The 24,380-nt window shown below is 35.5% G+C and overlaps 1 long non-coding RNA gene across 1 annotated transcript in view; it reads right to left on the bottom strand.

The window, feature by feature from the left end:
• LOC127553823 (uncharacterized) overlaps positions 1–23,896 on the bottom strand; it is a 47,954-nt gene extending 24,058 nt beyond the window's left edge. The window contains exons 1-2 of the long non-coding RNA XR_007951828.1: positions 23,772–23,896; positions 20,348–20,456 (exon numbers count right to left, since the gene is read on the bottom strand). This is a non-coding gene — a long non-coding RNA (uncharacterized LOC127553823). The remainder of the gene's footprint in view (positions 1–20,347; positions 20,457–23,771) is intronic.
• Positions 23,897–24,380: the final 484 nt, after the last annotated feature.

Here is a 24,380-nt window from a genome sequence, read left to right as displayed (position 1 = left end):
CCATTTCTAGTAGACTTGTGATGGAGAGAGCTATCTGCATACAGAGAGAGGGCTATGGGGTCTGAATGTGGATCACAACATAGAAAATTTCACTTTTTTGTTATTTACTTGCTTTTTGTTTTCTTTTTCATTTTTTCCTTTTTGATTTGATTTTTCTTGTGCAGCATGATAAATGTGAAAAGATATGTATAAAAGAATTGCACACCATTAACATATATTGGATTGTTTGCTGTCTAGGAGAGGAGGTAGGGGGAAGGGAGGGAGAAAAATTTGGAACACAGGGTTTTGTGGGGATGAATGTTAAAAACTATCTCTGAATATATTTTAAAAATAAAAAGGTATCACCAAAATAAATTAACACATTAGCCAAGTCGGCAATATAGGTTATGGTACACACTCATTGAGACTTATCTCTGAAAATAAAGGAGAGAACTACATTTTTGTAATTCAGAATCAAAGTACACAAAGGTCAGTTAAGATTTTTCAAGTCTTTTCTCATTCCCTTATTCAGAAAAAAGGAACTGCTAATTCTTTTAGCTCTTTCTTAGAGTTTAACTAGTAAGCCAATTACTTCAGTCACTTGACTATGCCATGTAAACCCAAACTTCCTAAACTATGGTTTGTGATCTAATATGGGATTACATAACTGAATTTGGAGAGCACAAAATTATGATTTATTATCAGTAAATGTTTGATGTGTATACTTATTTTATCTACCTATATAACTTGTGTCACATAAAAAAATTTCTTGGATAAAAAGGAATCCTATGTGGAAAAAATTTAAGAAGCCCTGATATAAATAATATAATTCAATCCTAGATAAACTCATGAAAAGATGATTATAAGATAAGAAAAAAAGAAAGTGGATTTACTTTAGCCCAGACTAGTCAAAAACATCCTGCTATTTCTGAATTAATTTTTTAATTCAAGTTACCATAAGACTGGGTCCTTCTTATCAAGGATAGACAGAAGCAGCTACACCCAAAGAAAGAACACTGGGAAATGAATGTAAACTGCTTGCATTTTTGTTTTTCTTCCCAGATTATTTTTACCTTCTGAATCCAATTCTTCCTATGCAACAAAAGAACTATTCGGTTCTGCACACATATATTGTATCTAGGATACACTATGACACATTTAACTTGTATAGGACTGCTTGCCATCTGGGGAAGGGAGTAAAGGGAGGGAGGGGAAAAGTCGGAAAAGAAGTGAGTGCAAGGGATAATGTTGTTAAAAAATTACCCAGGCATGGGCTCTGTCAATAAAAAGTTATTATATAAAAAAAAAAGACTGGGTCCTTCTTGATGTGCCTTCCTTCCATTAATGCAAATCACAAGTCTTCTATGACTTTAGAGAAGGTTGTCAAGAGTTGCAGTTGCCAAAAACATCATTGTTTTTTGGCTAACCTGATGTTGAGCTTCTCCATAGCTATGTTGGCTGTTGAAATATAGCCATAATCTGTTTTAAAGCCCGTGCCTATAAAGAAAATCGACTCTTTTATTCCCCAGAGTCAGTGAAGCTAGAGTTGGAAAAATATAGTATACTGTACTACATATAGTAAGGATATTATCTTCCCTTTTAAAATATTATTACTGGTTTCTTTAAAAAGCAATTAAAGTAAATAAAATGGAGAGAACAAATGATTTAAAAATTATATCTCCAAACTTGTCTTCACCAAATGGCTCTTTCATATTTGTTTATTATAATACTTAAGTATATGAATTGTTGCAATATACGTGCAAATTCTATAGCTTTATTTTATATAAATGTTCACAATATTAATTTTATATCATCACATTAAAGTCAACTTATACCTACACTCTTGAAGCAAACTCTTAACAAAGATACAATTCTCAAGAGTTACACATATCATCTTCCTATGTAGGAATGTAAACATTTCAATCTTTAAAAAACATAGTTTTTACACAATATTAGTTTTGTATATTTGACTAAAATCAAATTTTAAATTAAAATAGAAACTTGGGATTGAAGGACTTTTAACTTCAACAAAATATGAGGAATTTTATTTTTTCTTTTATTACAAGAAAAAAATTCCCAATATAATGAATTTATAGGCTTTTTGAACAGCTTTGTTTGATTATTTACATAATTTACATAAATAATTTTTAAAACACATGGATTACAACTCACAATTCATTTTAGTTTAAAAGTTATGCAGAAAACTTAGAATGAAACCCAAAGTGTTTGAAAAATAATTTTGGCTTATTTGAAAAAACTCAGACTTCATCTGGATTCGCCCATCCCAAGTGTATAATTGACCCAAATCATAAAATTTCTTCTCAAGTAAATATTTTCTTCTGTTTTCTGTCCTGATCCTCATCAATTAGACATAGCTACAATATTCTTTTTTTTTTTCTATTTGTATTGTAGTCAACAAAGTAATTGAAGAAAAGAATAATAGTTCTTGAAAGATTCTAGGAGTTAAAAAAGAAATAGGCACTGAAACATGAAGCATATATTGAATTTTGTTGCCAAAGGGAGGGGCTGCTTAGGCAGGCATACATTTGGGGTTATTACCTAATGAGTTTGATTTGTTTTTTTTTTTCCTGAAAAACTTATTCTCTAACATAAGAAGAAAAGTATTCATTGGAAAGCCTCTAGTAGATTTGCAAGATTAATTTCCACAAGCTGTTTTCTAATTATAATATAGTTACTATAGTATAGTTTCTAAAAGCTAAAGTAATCTCTTTTTGTTTCCAGCTTATTTCCCTTCCAAATCTCAATATCTCCTTTTTTTTTGTGTTACTTTAGGTTTAGTTATTTGTCAAATTTCTAGCTTTTCGAAGTATATATTCAGTTCAATGAATTTCTATGTTTTTAGTGATATAATCTCCCAATACAAAAAGCAGTTATTTTAGTTGCAACCCAGAAGTTTTGTTGTCTTTTCCCCATTATAATTTTAGTTTAGATAATTTTAAATTGTTTCTATGATTTGTTTTTCACAACAATTTAGGTTTTACTATTGTTTAATAATAGCTTTTTATTTTCAATAAATGCATAGTTTTTAACACTCTTCCTTGCAAAACCTTGTATACTAAATTCTTCTCCCTTCTTTCTCCCAACCATCTCCCCTAGACAAGAAGTAATCCCATATATCTTAAACATGTGTATTTCTTCTATACATATCTCCACAATTATCTTACTGCACAAGAAAAATCAGATCGAAAAGGAAAAAAATGAGAAAGAAAACAAAAAGCAAGCAAACAATAAAAAAGGTAAAAATACTATGATGTGATCCACATTCAATCCCCTTAGTCCTCTTTCTGGATGCAGATGGCTCTCTCCATCACAAGTCTACTGGAATTGGCCTGAATCATTTCATTGTTTGTGTCTAGTAAAATTGATTATTGCATATTCTTGTTGTTGCCATGTATAATGTTCTCTTGGTTCTATTCATTTCACTTAGCATCAGTTCATGCAAGCCTCTCCAGGCCTTTCTGAAATCATTCTGATGATCATTTCTTATGGAACAATAATATTCCATAACATTCATATATAATAACTTATTCCATCATTCTCCAACTGATGGGCAGTCACTCAATTTCTAGTTCTTTGCCACTATTAAAGAATGTGCTACAGATATTTTTGTACATGGGTATCCTTTCCTCTGGTTTTCATTGTTATATTTCCTTTTGGGTCTATGTGCTCCCTGAAATGGTTCATATTATATTGTATTCTGGTCTATAAAAATGTATTTACCTTGTTGACTATGGTCCTTTTCAGCATAATAGTTTCCTTTTTTTAAATCTCTTTTACATTATGAATTTTTGTTCTAATTTTATCCTATATAACAATTGCAACTACTATTTTTGGGGAAAATTGTCTAAATTATGTTCCAGCCACCCTGTATATATTTTTGTTTTCAATTATGTTTCTTGAAAGCAACATATTATAGAACTGAACAAGGAATAACTGATTGGCTTAAGATTGGAAAAGGAGTACAAGATTGTATATTGTCACCTTATTTATTTAACTTGTATGCAAAGTACATCATGGGAAATGCCAGGCTGGATGAATCAAAAGCTACAAGTAAGGTTGTCAGGATATATATGAACAATTTCAAATATACAGATGATATCATTCTGATGGCAGAAAGTGAAGAGGAATTAAGAAGCCTATTAATGAGGGTGAAAGAAGAGAGAATAAAAGCTGACTTGAAGTTTAAAATAAGAGGAAAAAATCCTAAGATTTTGACAACTGGTAACATCACTTCCTTACAAATAGAGAAGAAACAGAAGCAGTGTCAGATCTTATATTCTTGGCCTAAAAGATCACAGCAGACTGTGACTACAGCCATGAAATTAAAGAATACTTGATCCTTAGAAGGAAAGCTATAGCAAATATGGACAGCATACTAACAAGCAGAGACATCATCTTGTAAACAAAGCTCTATATAGTCAAAGCTGTGATTTTTATAATATCATACTTTTGAAAAGTCAGACACAACTGAATGACTAAACAACATTATTTTAATTTTCCTATTTTCCTCTATAATTTATTTAACTTTTTCTTTAAGAATGTGTATACTATGCAATTTGATGAATGTGTGTTTAATGTCATTAATTTATTTTCTTTGGTACTTTTTAAAAATATAATTTCCTTGAAAATTAGAACTATTAAATTAGAACTATTTTTGCTATTGCTTTGCTTGTGATTATATTGTGACTGGCATTTTTTATTTTGTCTAAAGAATATTAAGCTCTTACTTTAGTTCTGTGTTTATCTTTCTGTTTTAAATGTATGAAGTGACATATGGGAGTTTGGTTTCCAATTATTCTGCTATTCTCTTCCATTTTATGGTAAGTTCATCCCATTTATATTTATAGACATTGTTGATTGTGCATTTCTCTGCAACTTTTTTTTGTATACTTTCCCTTATTTTTTGTTTTTCACCTTCTTTTTAAGAATTTGTTTTGCTTTGGTTAGTCTTTTGTTTAATCTATCTTCTTTATAATTTATGCTTTTTAATTCTTTCCGTTCCTGTTGCCTTCCTGAGTGAATTTTCTGTACCCAAATGTTTATGCTTATGTGTATATTATTCTTTTATCCAATTAAGATGATAATAATCAAGTATTGCTTAGTCAGTATCTCTTTGTTGTTCTATGGACCAATATTTACATACTCAATTTATGGGCTTTACTTTTCCCCATTCTTTCTCTTCTTTCTCTCTACCAGTGTATTCTTCTCCTCTTCTCTTCTCTTTCTTATCTTCTTTTAAAATTATCAGAACATGACAGAATTATTCACAAGATCTCTATTTAATTAGGCTCTCTGTATGACATTTGATAATGATAATGTTTTAAGAGATACACACATTATTTCCTTAAATAAGAATGGAAACAGTTTAACCTTATTTAACTCCTTATTATTGGTCACTGATGTTTATATTTTTATTTTTTCTTGATTCCTGTGTTTGCACATTTTCTTTTCTTTTTTTGGTACAAATCTCCCATTTTGTAGAAATAGGAAATGAGTTCAAAAGATCATAGAGATCATAGTAATCATAATGACTAATATATAATATTGTTCTGTGCATTGTCCTATCTATACACTTTACAATGATTACTTCATAACAACCCTGGGAAGGAAACATTTTTGCTTTCATTTCTTGCTTGATTTGCTTTCAAAAATAGCATTTCATTTTCCCCCAGTTATAGGTAAAAAAAAACCCAAACAAAAAAAAACCAATAATTTTTTCATTTGTTTTAAAAGCTTTTAGTTCCAATTTCTCTCCCTTCCTCCTTTCCTACCACCCCTTATTGAGAAAGCAAGTTGATATAGGTTATATGTGTGTAGGCATGCAAAACATTTCCAAAATAGTCATGTTATAAAAGAAAACAGGAAAAAATACTTTAAGAAAAATAAAGTTAAGAAAGTACAATTCAATCTGCATTTAGTAACCATCAGTTCTTTCTCTATGTATGGATAACATATTTCATCATTTGTACATAGTACATTTCACTTTGCATCAGCTTAAGAGTCTTTCCAGGTTTTTCTCTTATTATATATTTCTTCCATAATTTTTATTTCTTTTTATATTTTTCTCTCAGCTGATCTTATTTGAATTTAAAATTAATTTTTACTTTCATGTTAACCTCTTATTTCATCTTTCAGTAATTTTTTTGAACTTGTGTCCAAGTTGATTTTTTTCTTTAATGTTTTTCTTGTAGATGTTTTTGAATCATTTTCTTTTCCTGAATATGTCTTAACCTTTAACTCTGTTTTATCTTTTTATAGGATTTTTGAAATTTGTTTGATCATTCTTCCAGTCTTCTTGATTTTGTGTAATGGGCTGAGGCTTGAGTTGATGCACTGAGGTCCCAAGCACTTGAGGCTAAATAGTAATTGGACCATACTCTATTAATATATATGCTTGGAAAAAGAATGGCCCTCGCCCACTCTTTGTGCAAGTCCTGATGTGTTGTATAGGAAATGACGTTTTTGGTGGGTGGAAGCAGGGGAGTGGAAAGGGAAGTGGAAAGAGAGACTGCTGGATGGGTCTTGTCACAGCTGCTCGCATTGTTATTGCGACCGCCTTTCACCTCCAATCCCTCTCTGCTAGCTGGCTTCCTCTCTGCCCATATTGCTATCGCAATCCTTCTTCACCTCTTCACTTCAATAAAGATTGAAGATTTTTCCCTTAACCTGAATTCCTGACTCCGGCTGATTTTAAATACATGGTCATTATACTTGGCGCCCAAGCATGGGAACCAAGGACCCTACTTTCACTGAAGAAGTCTCCAGTGACCAGGAACTTAGGTGAGTAATGTAATAGACAAACAGGTCTATTTCTTAAAGACTAAACTAGTAACCTTTTTTTTGGCTGAAATGGGACAGATACTAGCTAAAGATTCTCCATCCCCCACCCCATTTGCTGCTAATGCTAGCAAAGCATGGGCTTCTCTCCACAGTAAAGACGACAAGGATGAGGCCTTCACAAAAATAACACAAGGGTCAAATGAACCCTTTGCTGACTTTGTGGGATGTTTGCAGACAGCTATCACAAGAACAAATGGGGAAAATGCAATAACAGACATTTTGATAAGGCAACTTGCTAAGGAAAATGCTAATGAGGTCTGCAGAAGAATTATACTAGGACTGCACAAGGATGCTCCTTTAGAGGAGCTCATAAGATGCTGTGCCACATTGGGCACAAATGCCTTTTATAGCCAGGCTATGATGTAGACTTCCCAAGATCCTAACATGGGAAGACAGAGTCCCTCCTGGCAAGGGACTTCCAGAGAGACTTGTAGATGCTTTCAGTGTGGTAAAGTAGGGCATCTGAAAGTTTAATGTTGGTATAGAGACAGAAAACAGGGTGGGAGAACAAGACCCAATACCCCATGTCCAAAATGCAACAGAGGCTTCCATTGGGCCTCAGAATGTAGACAGATTCAGGGAAACGGGATGAGGAGCCCAGTCCCAGGGCCCAAGGCAAAAAACACTTGGGGCATGATGGCAGCCAATGGTGCACCCAGAGAATAAATACAAGCAAACAGCAACAAAAAGTGATCCATATTCAGTTCCCACAGTTCTCTCTCTGGGTATAGATGGCTCTCTTCATCACAAGATTATTGGAACTGGCCTGAATCATCTCATTGTTGAAAAGAGCCACCTCCATCAGAATTGATCATTTTATAATTTTGTTGCCATGTACAATAATCTCCTCCATGATTGTACATTTTCTACTCAGCTCTTGTCTTTTCATCAGGAACTCTTTAAAATCCTCCATTTAATCAGAAGTTCATCCCTTCCCCACTATTGTGGAGACTCCATTTTTTTCTTGGATATTATTTTTAGCGTAAAGCTTAATCTTTTCTCTTCTGGAATATCAATAACACGTTCAGGAGCAAACTTTTTGCTCTTATATAGTGATGGCTATTAAATTGTGTAAAACCCTTACTATGATTTTAGTTCTTGAATTTTTTTTCTGATTATTTGCAGAATTTTTCTTTGATTTGAGAACTCTGAGTTTTTGCTATATTATTCTTGGGAGTTTTACTTTGAGGATTTTTTCAGAAGGTGATTAATAGATTTTTTCCCCCAATTTTATTGCACTATTTCTTTGAGTTTTGGGTAGTTTTGTGATTTCTTGAAATATGGTGTCTAAGTTCTCATTTTGGCCATGACTTTCAATTCTGATGATTTTTCCCCCCTGAGGCAATTGGGGTTAAGTGACTTGCCCAAAGTCACACAGCTAGGCTAGCTAAGTGTCTGAGGTCCTCTTCCTCAGGTCCTCATATTTCATCATAAGTCGTTCATATTAGTCATGAAACACTGCATTGTTGAGAATACCGAAATCATTCACAACTAGTTGATTATCTTGCAATATTGCTATTACTTTGTACACAGTACATTTCGCTTTGTATCAATGTATGAGTCTTTCCAGGTTTTCTGAGCATATCCTGCTCATCATTTACTGAAGAATAATAGTGTTTCATCACTATCATATATCATAACTTGTTTAATCATTCCCTACTTGATGGGCATCTCTTCAATTTCCAATTCTTTCCAATAAGAGAGTTGACTCAGGTCCTCCTGATTTCAGGGCTGAGGTTCTATTCATTGCCCTACCTAACTGAGCCAATTCTGATAATTCTTAAATTATCTCTCCTTTATTTGTTTTCTAGGTAATTTTTTTTTAACTAAGAGATCCCCCTTTTTTTTTTTCTATTTTGACAGATTTTTCAAAGTCTTTTGATTCTGTCTCTTGGAGTCATTTGGTTCATTCTAATTTTTAGGGTATTTATTACTTGTGTAAGTTTTCATACTTTCCAAAGTTTGGACTTCTTTTTCCTAGTTATTCATTCTCTTATTATATATTTCTTCCATAATTTTTATTTCTTTTTATATTTTTCCCTCAGCTGATCTTATTTGAATTTAAAATTAATTTTTACTTTCATGTTAACCTCTTATTTCATCTTTCAGTAATTTTTTTGAACTTGTGTCCAAGTTGATTTTTTTCTTTAATGTTTTTCTTGTAGATGTTTTTGAATCATTTTCTTTTCCTGAATGTGTCTTAACCTTTAACTCTGTTTTATCTTTTTATAGGATTTTTGAAATTTGTTTGATCATTCTTCCAGTCTTCTTGATTTTGTGTAATGGGCTGAGGCTTGAGTTGATGCACTGAGGTCCCAAGCACTTGAGGCTAAATAGTAATTGGACCATACTCTATTAATATATATGCTTGGAAAAAGAATGGCCCTCGCCCACTCTTTGTGCAAGTCCTGATGTGTTGTATAGGAAATGACGTTTTTGGTGGGTGGAAGCAGGGGAGTGGAAAGGGAAGTGGAAAGAGAGACTGCTGGATGGGTCTTGTCACAGCTGCTCGCATTGTTATTGCGACCGCCTTTCACCTCCAATCCCTCTCTGCTAGCTGGCTTCCTCTCTGCCCATATTGCTATCGCAATCCTTCTTCACCTCTTCACTTCAATAAAGATTGAAGATTTTTCCCTTAACCTGAATTCCTGACTCCGGCTGATTTTAAATACATGGTCATTATACTTGGCGCCCAAGCATGGGAACCAAGGACCCTACTTTCACTGAAGAAGTCTCCAGTGACCAGGAACTTAGGTGAGTAATGTAATAGACAAACAGGTCTATTTCTTAAAGACTAAACTAGTAACCTTTTTTTGGCTGAAATGGGACAGATACTAGCTAAAGATTCTCCATCCCCCACCCCATTTGCTGCTAATGCTAGCAAAGCATGGGCTTCTCTCCACAGTAAAGACGACAAGGATGAGGCCTTCACAAAAATAACACAAGGGTCAAATGAACCCTTTGCTGACTTTGTGGGATGTTTGCAGACAGCTATCACAAGAACAAATGGGGAAAATGCAATAACAGACATTTTGATAAGGCAACTTGCTAAGGAAAATGCTAATGAGGTCTGCAGAAGAATTATACTAGGACTGCACAAGGATGCTCCTTTAGAGGAGCTCATAAGATGCTGTGCCACATTGGGCACAAATGCCTTTTATAGCCAGGCTATGATGTAGACTTCCCAAGATCCTAACATGGGAAGACAGAGTCCCTCCTGGCAAGGGACTTCCAGAGAGACTTGTAGATGCTTTCAGTGTGGTAAAGTAGGGCATCTGAAAGTTCAATGTTGGTATAGAGACAGAAAACAGGGTGGGAGAACAAGACCCAATACCCCATGTCCAAAATGCAACAGAGGCTTCCATTGGGCCTCAGAATGTAGACAGATTCAGGGAAACGGGATGAGGAGCCCAGCCCCAGGGCCCAAGGCAAAAAACACTTGGGGCATGATGGCAGCCAATGGTGCACCCAGAGAATTCCTACAAGTCCAGTACCCAGACATGACCAATTAGCCAGAAAGCCATATGATGGGAGAAGGGGATTACACAATCAACCAGCCAGGAAGCAACCTGATGGCAGAAGGGAATTACAATTGGGGAGAATAGAGCTGTATGCAGCTGGGACAACTGAGATACCCCCTGGAGAGGTGAAATCTGTTCCTCTCCAGCCTATGGATCCCTTGCCTCCAGGCACAGTAGGCTTGACCATTTCACCTCCTTTTTATACGTACAAAACAGTGTCCATCCACACACTGATGTGGGAAACTGGGGAATGTGTAGATAATATCCCAGTCACTAATACAGGTAGACAATGTGTGACTTATCACCCAAGAAAAGTAGTAGCATCAGGTTTACTCATTCAGAATCCTAATAAGCAACCTGGTGATAGTCACCCAGATTCTGACTCCAGGCCACAAAATCCAGACATATACTGGATAGCAGCTATAACAGTATATGCTAATGATCTGTATAAATGGCCTATCATTAGAAGGATTGGTAGACACAGATGCAGATCATACAGTCATTAGAGATGTCAATTGGCCCAGTCACTGGCCAAAGATTAAAGCAGACACCTACATGTCTGGAATAGGAGGATCAATAGCAGCCGAAGTTAGTACTGCCCCTATAAGATGGACTTTTGAAGGCAAAACAGGAGTTTTTACTCCTTTTATAGTTGAAAAAATACCCATCAATCTGTGAGGAAGAGACGTTTTATAGCAATTAGGGTTAAAAATGAGTACTTCGGTTTTTTAAGCAGGGCTGCTGTTGAAGGCCTGCCAACACTTTCACCTGTTCCTATCCAATGGAAAACAGATACACCAGAGTGGATAGAACAGTGGCCCTTAGGTAGTGATAAAATTCAGGCCTTATTAGATATAGTACAGGAGCAGCTTGAACAAGGGCACTTACAACCTTCTCTAAGTCCTTGGAATTCCCCAGTGTTCGTTGTAAAAAAGAAATCTGGAAACTGGAGGATGTTGACTGATTTAAGAAAAGTGAATGAACAGATGGAAACTATGGGAACTCTTCAGCCTGGACTTCTATCTCCTACTCAGTTGCTTAGAGAATGGCCTCTTTGGGTCGTCGATATTAAGGATTGTTTCTATTCTATCCCTCTGGATAAGGAGGATATGAAAAGATTTGCCTTTTCAGTGCCCAGCGTTAACTTAGCTGAGCCTTATAAAAGATATGAATGGACAGTTTTGCCACAGGGAATGAAAAACAGCCCCACTATGTGTCAAATGTATGTTGCTGCTGCTCTTGCTCCAATAAGAAAAGCATTTCCAAAAGTTATGCTATTACATTATATGGATGCTATATTGGGATGTGCACCTGAGGAACAAATGCTAGAAGCATGTCTACAAAAGACCATAGAAACACTAAGATACTACAAATTGTACATAGCTGAAGAAAAAATTCAAAGACATGCTCCTTTTCAATATTTAGGATATGAAGTATACTCTAAGGTGCTTACAGTACAAAAACTGTCCTTAAGAACAGAGAAGCTAAACACCTTAAATGATTTTCAGAAATTGATAGGAGATATCCAATGGATGAGACCAGTGTTAAGCTTGACTACCTATCAGTTACAACCATTATATGACGTTTTAAGGGGAGACAGTGCTTTAAATTCACCATGCCAGCTTACAAAAGAAGCTCGAGGCTTTTAGAAAAGTTGAACTGGCTTTATCCAATGTGGTTGAAAGAGTCACTCAAAAACCCTTGGAAATATCAGTTTTTGCCACACAAGAGGCACCCACAACAGTCCTTCATCAAGGAGTGTGATAAAGGGGTGAACCTCCTGGCACAACCAGAACAAAGCCTTACTCCTTACCCAGTGCTTGTGGCTAGAATTTTATTAAAGGCCATTAAGCAAGCAGTACAAGTATCTGGGACAAGACCTGACAAGATATACAGCTTTTACACCAATACATAAATTAATGTGTGTTGTGAGACCATCCCAGAGTGGCAAATTTTATTAGCCATGGCTTCAAATTTTACACACAGGTCTCTATTAAAGATAACCAGACTTTTACATAATTGGCGATGGATTCTTGAAGAAAAAGTTTCTAAGGTTCCTCTTAAAGGACCAACTATCTTTACAGATGCATCCAAACACAATATTTGTGCTGTATACTCTCATGACTTAACTATAAGAGAGTAGTCAAAACTACTTTTCAGTCCACTCAGCAGAATGAATTATATGCGCTCATGCTAGCTCTCACTTATTACCCAGGAGACATAAATATAATATCTGATTCAGCCTATTCAGTAGGTGTGGTACAAAGAATTATCACAGCCCAAATAAAATTTGCAGCTTCTAATATATATCAGCTCTTTAAGGAACTTCAGGAGCAAATGAGAAAGCATCCAGGAAAGATTTATATCTTGCATGTCCACTCACATAGTGGACTTCCAGGTCCTATTTTTGATGGAAATTCAAAGGCAGATAGCCTTTTAACATATTAACCAGTACACCTTTATTTCAGGAGGCCGAGGAATCCCATTCTAAATACCATCAGACTGCTCGAGCTTTGCGTTTACAATTTGGGATAACAAAAGAGGAAATCTTAGGAGCATAGTAAAAAGCTGTACAGCTTGCTTTCCTTTCCACCCTCCTACATTCCCCTCCAGGGAAGAACCCTCGTGATTTGAGACCCAATGAAATCTGGCAAATGGATGTGACCCATTATAAATCTTCCGGTCGTCTGTCTTATATCCATGTTGTGGTAGACCCTTTTCAGGATTCACTTTTACCGTACCAGCAGCAAAAGAGACAGCCTGAGTGGTCACTGAATTCCTCACACAAGCATTTGCCATTATAAGTGTGCCACAAGCAATAAAAACAGGCAATGGTCCTGCATATACCTCCAAACATTTTGCAAACTTTTGTGCACAGTAAAAGAGTTTACACACCACTGGCATACTCTTTAATCTTCAAGGACAGGCAATAGTAGAGAGGAGAAACAGAGATATTAAGATGCTGCTCCAAAAACAAAAGAAAGGGGGAGCCACAGGTAACTCTAGAAATCTTCTAAATCTAGCCCTTTATACTATTAACTTCTTGATTTTTGACAAAGATGCACTAGCTCCAGCAGACAGTTTTTATAACCCATCGGAAGGGCAATGTCCAGTGCGAGCAGCTCCACTATCTTTAGATAATCACCAGGTGATGTGGAGAGAGACCCAGAAAGTGGTGAATGGAAGGGACCAGATAGGCTAACTGCTTGGGGGAGAGGGTTTGCTTGTATCTCTACAGGTGGAGAAGGAATCAGATGGGTGTCAACAAGCCATATTCACCTTGTCCATTGCAGAGAGACAGAGCAGACCCTTGAAATGAAAGAGAAGACCCAAGAAATATCAGGTGGTTCTGTTGCTGATTGTGCTCACCATTGAAAGAGAGTGGCAGTTATGGCGTTTGACTCATGGACATAGAAAATTGTTGGACTTGAAAACCCTCAGGAATCATTGGATTCTCTGAGACATGATAAGATTGTTGTAGGACTTGAAAACCCTCAGGAATCATTGGATTTTCTGAGAAATGATAACACTGTTACAGGACTTCAAAATCTGCTGGAATCATTGGATTCCCTAACACATAAAAAGACTTTTGCAGGACTTCAAAAACTTGGGGGGATCATTGGATTCCCTAACTTGTGAAGCAATGGACAATAGATTGGTTTTGGACTATCTCTTGGCTGCTGAAGAAGGTGTATGTGTGACTGCTGTTTACATACCCTCCTTCTAGGACTTCTGGCAATCTTTTACAACACCATGTTGATTTATATTGTTTGTCATACCGTTACTTGCATGTACAATTCATGTTTGTTACACCACATCAAGCCTGCACTGACTGTGGGGAGAGTCATCACTAATAGCCTCTGAGTTACTGCTATGTTCTTGTGTAATACCTCCCATGTTGATGGGTTTGTGCATACCTGTTTCTAATAAGACACCTTCAGCCCAGAAACACGCTAGCAACCCCCACTTCCCTTTGGTGCTTTTCATCTCCCTTCCTGAGATGTCAGGGAGGGCGTGATTATCTCCTTTTTAGTGTTTTCACCTCCCTTCCTGAGAAGTCAGGGGGGGTCGTGATCACCTCCTTTCCTGAGAAGTCAGGGAGGGTGTAATCACCTCCCCTTGGGGGCTCTGACCTCCCTGAGGAGTCAGGGATGGCATGACCATCTGTGTTCTAAAACAAAAGAAAGGGGGAGATGTAATGGGCTGAGGCTTGAGTTGATGCACTGAGGTCCCAAGCACTTGAGGCTAAATAGTAATTGGACCATACTCTATTAATATATATGCTTGGAGAAAGAATGGCCCTGCCCACTCTTTGTGCAAGTCCTAATGTGTTGTATAGGAAATGACGTTTTTGGTAGGTGGAGGCAGGGAGGTGGAAAGGGAAGTGGAAAGAGAAACTGCTAGATAGCATCTTGTCACAGCTGCTTGCATTGCTATTGCGACCACCTTTCACCTCCAATCCCCCTCTGCTAGCTGGCTTCCTGTCTGCCCATATTGTTATTGCAATCCTTCTTCTCCTCTTCACTTCAATAAAGATTGAAGATTTTTCCCTTAACCTGACTCCGGCTGATTTTAAATATGCGGTCATCACAATTTTGGACTATTTATTAGTGCTGAGGGGGGATGTTTATGATGGGCTTCTGGTAGTATATAAGGGAAGGTATAAAAGGGGAAGCAACAAAATGATAATGCCTATGGCATATCCTTTGACTTAACCCTACCACTGGGCATGAATCCCAAAAGAGCATTTTTTTACAAAAATATTTATAGCAGCTCCTTTCTCAGGTCAAAGAATTGGAAATTGAGTGGAGGCCCATCAATTAGGGAATGGTTGAATAAATTGTGATTATGATGAAAAATTATTATTCTATAAGAAATAATGAGCAAGAAGCTCCTAGAAAAGCCTGAAAAGTCTTCCATAAGCTCAAGAAAAAATGAAATGTACTGTGGACATAGAAAAAATTCTATCCATATCTAGAGAAAGAATTGATTGGGTCTGAATTCAGACTGAAATATTTTTTCCTTGAGAGTGTATGTATGTGTGTGTGCACACGCACATACACACACATGTATATATATATGTGTGTGTAGGGAAATCTATGTTTTCTTTTGCAATATGACTTTTATGGAAATATTTTGTATTATTTCACATGTGTCTTTTCAATGGTACGTGAGGTGGGAAGGAAGGGATAGAATTTGGAACTCAAAGTTTTAAAAACAAATATTAAAAACTGTTTTACTTGTAATTGGAGAAAAAATATTAAAACATATTTTTTCTTTAATTCTTGTTTTGTTGGGCTTGTGTTCAATCTTCATTGGTCTCTGAGACTTTGCTTGTAGCTATCTTTGCCTTTTGAATTTGTACCTTGAGTTTTCTTGTTACCATAATAACTTTTTATGGCCATGTTCTTAATTTGTTTTTGCTCAGTTTTCCGATCCATTTTTGGACTTTGGGCTTCATGTTATAGTTGGGTTGCTGCTTCTAGTCATGATGGTGATTGTTCTGAACTTTAGGCTTTTCTGGCCTGCTATTTTCATAGGTAGGTATTGGAGTCTATATGTTTTCAGGGCTTCTAAGATGGTATGATCAGGGAAGGTGTGGTCACAACTATTTTGGTCTATGTCTTGGTTCCTTTGCAGGTAAAGTCCCTGCTTTTTCCCATACTCAAGTGCTTCTTTATGCCCCATAATTATTACCCACAAACATATAAATATAAAGAGGTAAGAGTTACCAAATGACATCCAATCTTGGATTCCCTTTAAACTCTTTCTGACTAGTTATTCAATTTACAGCCTGCCTAGGTACTAAGAAGTCTTACTATTGCTACTGCTCCTGCTCCTGCTACTACCATAACCACCACCACTGTCTCCAAGACTCACAACTACTTTCACTTCCTCTATGCCATATTCCTGGCCAGTCCCCACACTGCAGACCACAGACCTCTCTTTCTTTCTTCCTAAGCTGTTCTGGGTAAGAAAAATGATTCATTGCACCTTTTTGTTGGTTATGATACATAGAATTTGATTGATGATTTTTTAAAAAATGCTTAGAAAAGACTATTTGAAGAACTCAATAAAAATGCTCACTTTACTTTCCTCATTGCACTTTTCTATTTGTATCCCCAGCACTTCACACAATGCTTTATACACAGTAATAATTTAATAAATGTTTTATTCGTTCATTCTTTATTCTTTAACCTAGCTGGTGTTAATGTATCAGAAAACCATTATGCCTTTCCTTTGACCAAGAGATTATCCTGTTATTCATAAACCTTTAGAAAATAAAGAACCCATATGCACTAAGATTTTTATGGCAACAATTTTTATCATAGCAAAGATCTGGCAAGATTATAAATGTCAGTTGAGAGATAGCTAAGTAAATTGTGGTACATCAAGGTAATAGAATATTATCTCAGAAATGAGAACATGAATCATAGAAAATCATATGAATTGATGCAAAATGAATTAAACAAAACCAGGAAATAACATACACGATAACTACAACAATATAATTTGATAGGATGGCAACATAATGGTAATTAAAACTGATTCCTATAAAAATATAATAACTACCTTTCTGAAGAAGGGATATGAGACATCTTCTGATTTTTTGGAGAAGTAAGGATGATGGGATGAAGATAATATTAAAAATTTCTTGTGCTAGTTAGATTTGTGGTACCTTCCCTCCCTTTCTTCTTTTTAATCTATTAATTTTTTTATTAGGGATGACCCTAAGTAAAGGAGGTAAAAATATAAGTGATGCAAAAACAACAAAAATAATAAAATATTAAAATTTAAAATATAAAACACAAGCTTGCAGACTGGTGAAGAACTACCCCATATGTGCATTATAATGGGCAAGGGCTATCTGACTACTGGGGGAATTCTTAATATGCACTCTTCTGGTTCAATTTCACATGACGCTTAGTGAGTCCACTTTCAGACAGACATAATGAAAGGAATTTTTTGATAAGAAATTGAGAAAGAGATTTCTTTTTGGGGGGCTGTATTGTGCCAATTGTTTTAAGTGTGAGTCAACTTCCCAAGGACCAAAAGCAAGGATAGAAGGTATAGTATATCTCTGATATGAGAAGATCTGGTCTTTTCTTTATCTTTTCAGTTAATGATTCTTTGTAAAAACTAATGGATATTAATTTGTTGGTTGAGGAAATACTAACTTATTAACTGATAATGGGGAATTTATTAGATGGATACTTATGAATGATATTAGAACCCTCACTTCCAGCATCTCTAGAATGCTGAGAAAAGCAGAAGCCACCCTCAAAGAATCTAAGCTGCTAGTTTGAGTGATTCCAAAGCCTATTCTACACAAATATATTTGTAATATTGTTAAAGCTTTCCCCTATATCCCTCCTCCTGATCCATCACCCAACCATTACTTTCAGTTATTTTGTGTATATTTTGTATTTGTTTCTCTCTTATGGTCTTGTTTCATCCAGTAGAGGGCACTCTCCTTGAAGTCAAGGATTATAATTATATACAGTATAAAACACATCAAGTTTTAATAAGAACTTGCAGAATTGAATTGGATAGCATATTTTCTGGTGCTCTCATATTTCAGATGAAGAAATTAAAGTTCAGGAAAATTCAGTGACTGAATCAAGGTCACACAATTATTAAATGACAGAGCTGAGATTAGAGCCCAGTTCCTTCTACTTCATATTTTAAAATTCTTCACACTGAACCATGCTGCTCCCATCCATATGATTTATACATATACATGAAAAATATATGTGATTTTATGTAGAGAGTAACTTCTCTCCTAAAAAACATTAGCAACTTTGTTCTATTTGACAATGCATATAATGCATATATTTGTATACAGATAATATATAATAGGTCTTATTAATTTCTTGGGAATAACTAAATAGACAAGAATCTGAAGTATGAAATGTGTTATTTCATTTACTGGTAGAAAAAGTCTCATAGAATCATCATTTTACATAATCATTATTACTAATCACCAGAAGACAATTAGTCATCACCCAAGAGGAGCAAACTTTTGCAAAAGAATATTTTGACAGTGCAGTCATTTTATACTTTGTACCAAATATTCATACACAGATGTTCACAATAAAAATCTTGATCTTGGGTTAAAACATTTCCCTTAGTGAATTTAATGAGCAATTCTTCCAAGTGCTTATAGAAGTCACTATATATGCCAAACAGAATTATGGAGGAGAGGAAAGGCTTGGAGGAGGTAATTCTCATTACTCATTTTCTACAGTTAAAAAACAAATTTTAAAATTCTCTTAACTCAATATAATTATTTTATTCTGAACTTTCAGAATTTTAGGATGTTTTTAGATTAGAATTGATGTCTGGATTAGGGTCATGAGTACTAAGAATTTGTGATATCTAGTATTCTTATGAGAAAATATGTAGACAGTTTTTGTTAAGCTAGTTATGGCTAAAGAATGTGCAATTTGGAGTCTCTCTGCAAGCTGGTAGCTAAACCCTTGTGGAATTAGTCCATTAAATTAGCAAATTCTGTCATACAAGGAATTTACTCATTTAAAGTATGTTCATGCCTTTATTACCTCCAGGGAACAACAACCAGAAAGAAAAAGACTTTTAAATGGAAGCAGCAACTCACTTGGGAAACAAAAGGGAATTTTGTTCTAATTGAGTCAATAGTCACTTTAGCTAAGCTTTTGCTAAAAATTTCATTTTTTCTCATTATATTTTAAAATGGTGAGATCTAAAAGAACCTTTAAAAGTGGCAAACTCCATTTTTCTTACCCAAAATATTTAGAAAAAAGCTCATCTAAACTACTTTGGGATATTAATAGTTTTACAATAAAATATTTGATCCCTTAAAAATCAGTCTCAACTTTGTTTTTTAACACCTTCCATAATTTAATACTAGTTAATAATATGAATATTTTATTTATTTTCTAATAGCTTATTATTTTTCAAAATACATGAAAAGATAGTTAGCAACATTCACCCTTGTAAAATCTTGTGTCCAATTTTTCTCTCTCCCTTTACACCTCCACTCTTCCCCTAAACAGCAAGTAATCCAATAAAGGTTAAACATATGCAATTCTTCTAAACATATTTCCACATTTAGAATGTGAACCACTACATAGCATTCCCAATCCCTCTATTTTTGTCCACTTTCATTTTTGATTTCCTTCACAGGTTAATTGTACATCATTTCAAAGTCCAATTCTTCTTATGCAGCAAAATAACTGTATGGAAATGTATACATATATTGTATTTAATGTATACTTTAACATATTTAACATGTATTGGTCTACCTGCCATCTGGGGGAGGTGGTGGGGAAAGGAGGGGAAAAATTGGAACAAAAGGTTTTGCAATTGTCAATGCTGAAAAATTACCCATGCATATATCTTGTAAATAAAAAGCTATAAAAAACATATTTTCACATTTATCATGTGCACAAGAAAAATCAGATCAAAAAGGAAAGAAAAAATGAGAGAAAATAAAACCAAGCAAGCAAACAACAAAAAAGGTGAAAATACTATGTTGTGATCCACATTTAGTCCCCATTGTCCTCTCTCTAGATGCAGATGGATCTCTCCATCACAAGTTTATTGGAATTGGCCTGGATCACCTCATAATATGAATATTATAAATTTAAAGTCTACAAGAATAGTAAATAGAGATACACAATTTTAATTAAAGTGTTTTAGTTAGGGACTTCCAGGTCACATGACCAACATAATGGAAAGTATTGGTATTTTCTCTGATCTCCATAATTTTTCAGAGCTCTCCAAAACATAAATTGTGCACTAAAGATAATGCAACTTCAGCTGTATACATGATCTAAAACTCTTGGAATCTAGAAGATTAAAAAAAACAACCCACAACTGTGAACTGACACCTTGAACTCACTCAGAATCCTTTTGTTTAACCCCCTATCATATTATGTACCTGTACTAGCAAACCCCAAAACCTGACACATGGGAAAAAAAAAAACTTAAGGACTTAATATTACCTTATACCCCAGTTCCCCTCCTTCTTTTTAGATGCTGGCTCAGGGTTGCAGAAGCTTTTGGGGAGTATAACAGCACCACAGAATTAATGTTCTTTACTGCAAAAGATCTCTGCAAAGAGAAAGGATCAGGACATATGTCTGGATTTCAAATATAGCTCAACCATGAACCCTACCCCACCCATCTCTTCTTAGAATCTCTGAAACTTAAAAACTATAGAAATCAACTCTGTTGCAACAGCATGTAGTCTCTCTGAATTGTCATTTCTAGGGCAGAAAACTGAGAAACAGAGAAAGTAGGATAGTATGCCAGAATAAGACATCTAGGAAACAGATAGAGATTGTGTGATAATCCACTAAGCCTAGAGGGATCAGAAAAAACCCAAACCAAGTCTGTTCCCCTAGAAGTCACTGAGGCAGTGAATCATGAAATGCCTTGCATGAGAAGAGACGGAGACACTTAGAGATTTAGACCTTAGAAAATTTTTCAGAGGAGAACCAGAAAGTGAACAGCAGGGGAAAATAAGGGATAAAAACACTGATTTTTTTTTAATTTAAGAAGAAAATGAGAAGACCTTAAATATACATACATACATATATAAGTCAACAGGGGAAAAATAATGGCAGGAGGAAACATAGCTGAATAAATTACAGACAGAATTTGGTGATACTCTACCTATTGGTGAATCAATGTTTTGGTAGGACTCTGTTATAAAATTGGAGGATACATGAGAGGGGGAGAGAAAAGTCCCTTGGGAAATGAGGGTACAAGATCATTTTATTTGTCTCTTGAAGAAACTATATGAAGACCAAGAAGCAACAGTTAGAACTGAATATAGAACTCCTGATTGGGTTAAAATGAGAAAAGGAGTATGATAAGGCTGTATATTGTCATGTTATTTATGTAACTTATATGCAGAATACAGCATGGGAAATGTCAGGCTGAATGAATCAAAAGTCAGAATTAAGGTTGTCAGAAGAAATAACAATAATCTTAGATATGTAGATGATACTACTTTGATAGCAGAAAATAAAATAAAGCTACTTGATGAGAATGTAAAAGGGAAGTATAAAAGTTGGATTGAAAATATATTAAAAAAAAAAAAAACAACTAAGGCCTTAGCAACTGGTCCCATCTCTTCCTGGCAAATAAAAGGAGAAGAAATGGAAACAGTATCAAATTTTATATTCTTGGGCTCAAAGATTGCTACAGATGGTAACTGTAGCCATGAAATTAAAAGATACTTGCTCCTTGTAAGGAAAGTTAAGGTAAATCAGGACAGCATCACCTTCCAACAAAGACCCATATGGTCAAAGCTATGACTTTTCCATTAGCAATGCATGGCTATAAGAACTGGACTAGGAAAAAAACAGTTGGCTTATTAAGAAAGCTGCACATCACAGAATTAATGCTTTTGAACTGTGGTTTTGGAGAAGACTTTTGAGAGTTATCATTATCCACAGGGATTCATCTTAAGGTGGAATTGTTGCAAGGCTATTGTTAGAATTGCTAGTGTATTGCTAGAAGAAGAAAAAAGTATTATGTATGATATATGTATCAAATCAATTTACATATTTCTTCTTCAATTACATACCTTGACTAATACAAAGAAATACATTGATGACTTAAACTAAGCAATGCATGCAATTATCTATTGAATAATTCAAATATTATCCCCTCTAGGAAGAAATTACTGACCTAATCCCTAAGACTTGTGACTTAAGACAATATTCCCTCTCTGCTTTTTCTGACTCTCAACTGAGAATCTTGCCTCATATTTTACAAAAAAACTTAAAGCCATTCTCCATAAGCTCTCTCTTCTCTTCCTTATTTCCTATTACTCTTATACTTTCTGTTACTATCTCCTCTTCTGTCTTATATGATGAAATGGCCTTATACCTTACCAAGCCAATTCTCTTCAAGCACTCCCATTCTATCCCATCTCCTTCAATAGATTACTTCTTTCATCATCATCATTCTCTTATTTTCAATCTCTTTCTCATTGCATACTTTCTACCAACATGCCCATGTCTCCACTATTCTGGAAACTCTCACTTGATTTTTCCATCCTCTCTAATTATTATCTTATATCTCTTTTGCCCTTTGTAGCTAAACTCAAACAGATCATCTGTCATAGATGGCTCTATTTCTTCTCTTCTTATCCCCTCATAATTCAATTCCCAACTTTATTATTATAATAAAATTATTAATGATCTCTTAGTTGACAGTGGCAACTGGATTTAGCAAGCTAGGTAATTTCTATCTCAGGAACATGAAAGGCTGTCTTTCCTTTGTCTTCTATCATAGAGATAAGATGGTACAGATTCAACACTCAGTCAGTGAGTCATAAACTTTTATTAAGCATCTATCATGTAGCCAGCTATAGGAAATACAAATTTGAAAAAAAAGCAAGACGATGCTTGTCCTCAAGAAGCTTATGCTATAATGGGGGAAACAACATACAGAAGGGAGATAAAAAGGCAGTGATGGTGAAGGTATCCAACAGAATGGTGTGACAGTTTAAAGGAATACCAGTGAGTGGGAAATAGAAGGATGGCCTGGGTCCATACTTAAATGGATCTTTGGGAACAGCTCATTATCTCACCAATCAGAGAAGCAAATGGTACTGATGTGGTGTAAGTATGAAGGATAATTTAATCTTGACAGATGATGAGATTCCTAGGGACATTTGCCACCTAGAAAAACTTGTAAAGTATCTTCAATTTCGGGTAGAGTGCACTTATCCACCTTAAGTCTTATATTTGACATCTAATAATCCATACTTGCTATAGGAACTACAAGATTTCACGACAATTTTGTTGACAGTTTGCTGGATGTTTTGCTGTTGTTACTTCTTTCTCTAAACTGTATCTGGCAGAAGGCACTCAGCTAAGAACTTATTGGGAATATGCATTCTCATCTTTATTGCAGCCATTTTCCACCCTCTTGCCATACTTTGGGTATTCTCATCTTCACCTGAACATTTTCCATCTTGCTACCTTGTACAATCCTCCTAACCCCATCCTCTTTCCACATCCTGCTCTGAGAATTGAAATTAAATAAGCACTACTATTACCTCTGGCTTTTCTTTTGGTTAGTCAATTTTACTGTTCCATGCATCATTCTGTGACTTCCCAGACTAAAACTCTTTTCTGTGCACCATTCTATGTATTCACTCCTCTTATTAGATTTTAATGTTCTTGAAGATATGAATTGCTTTGTTTTTGCATTATTTTCCTCATTTTTATCACGACAATCACTTAAAAATGCTATTTTGTTTATTCTTAAAGGATCATTTTTCTAACTTGATCTTGAAAATATTGGGAGGGGGACTGCAAATGTTTCTATCTTTGCATTTGCTCTTGCCAGGCTCTCCTAATTCCCAGGGCTTCAGAAATCTCTGGTAAATGTCTATACCAAGCTTACCTCTTTCTGAGGTATCAGAGGCCTATGGCTGCTGTTTCATAAGGATGCATTTGGAACACAACAGATCACTCGAAAGCAGTTGCATGCAAGCTCAGAATCTTTATTCATGTGGCTACATCCTACTCTAGGACCTCCTGCACTCTCTTAGTTCCATCTCCTAGCGAGTTCCAGGTGAAAAGGGTCAAGTTCCTCCCCCATTGAGCTTATATAGGGTCTATGAGGTCACACGCATAGCCAATCAAAGATGGAGATACTTCCCATTTATGATGTGATTTCTGTGTGGTCAGAGTTCCCACCCATAAAGTTCCCTGTTTGTTCACAGCAAATCACAAATGGGGATCTCAGGACTTCAGGCCTCTGTTTACATCCTGATGGCACTGGCTTGACCTTTCTTTGACCTTTATAGGGGATTCCTCTTTTAGTCTTGGAAGCTGAACAAGACACTACTTGGTAAATCCTTTGCACAGTCAGAGTCTCAGTTCCGGGTTGAGAAGAATGTTTTGGTTAAAGGATCAGGGAGCCTAAGGAATGATAACATTTGTGACTGCAAGGGTTCAGGTCAGCATAGACTAGGAAAGTAGTGAACACATCTCTCCTCAGATCACACTA

This window comes from Antechinus flavipes, chromosome 3 (assembly GCF_016432865.1).
Source record: "Antechinus flavipes isolate AdamAnt ecotype Samford, QLD, Australia chromosome 3, AdamAnt_v2, whole genome shotgun sequence".
In the NCBI taxonomy this organism is placed as follows: Eukaryota; Metazoa; Chordata; class Mammalia; order Dasyuromorphia; family Dasyuridae; genus Antechinus; species Antechinus flavipes.
Note: the sequence above shows the minus strand (reverse complement) of the source record. Positions and strands in the feature narration are given on the sequence as shown.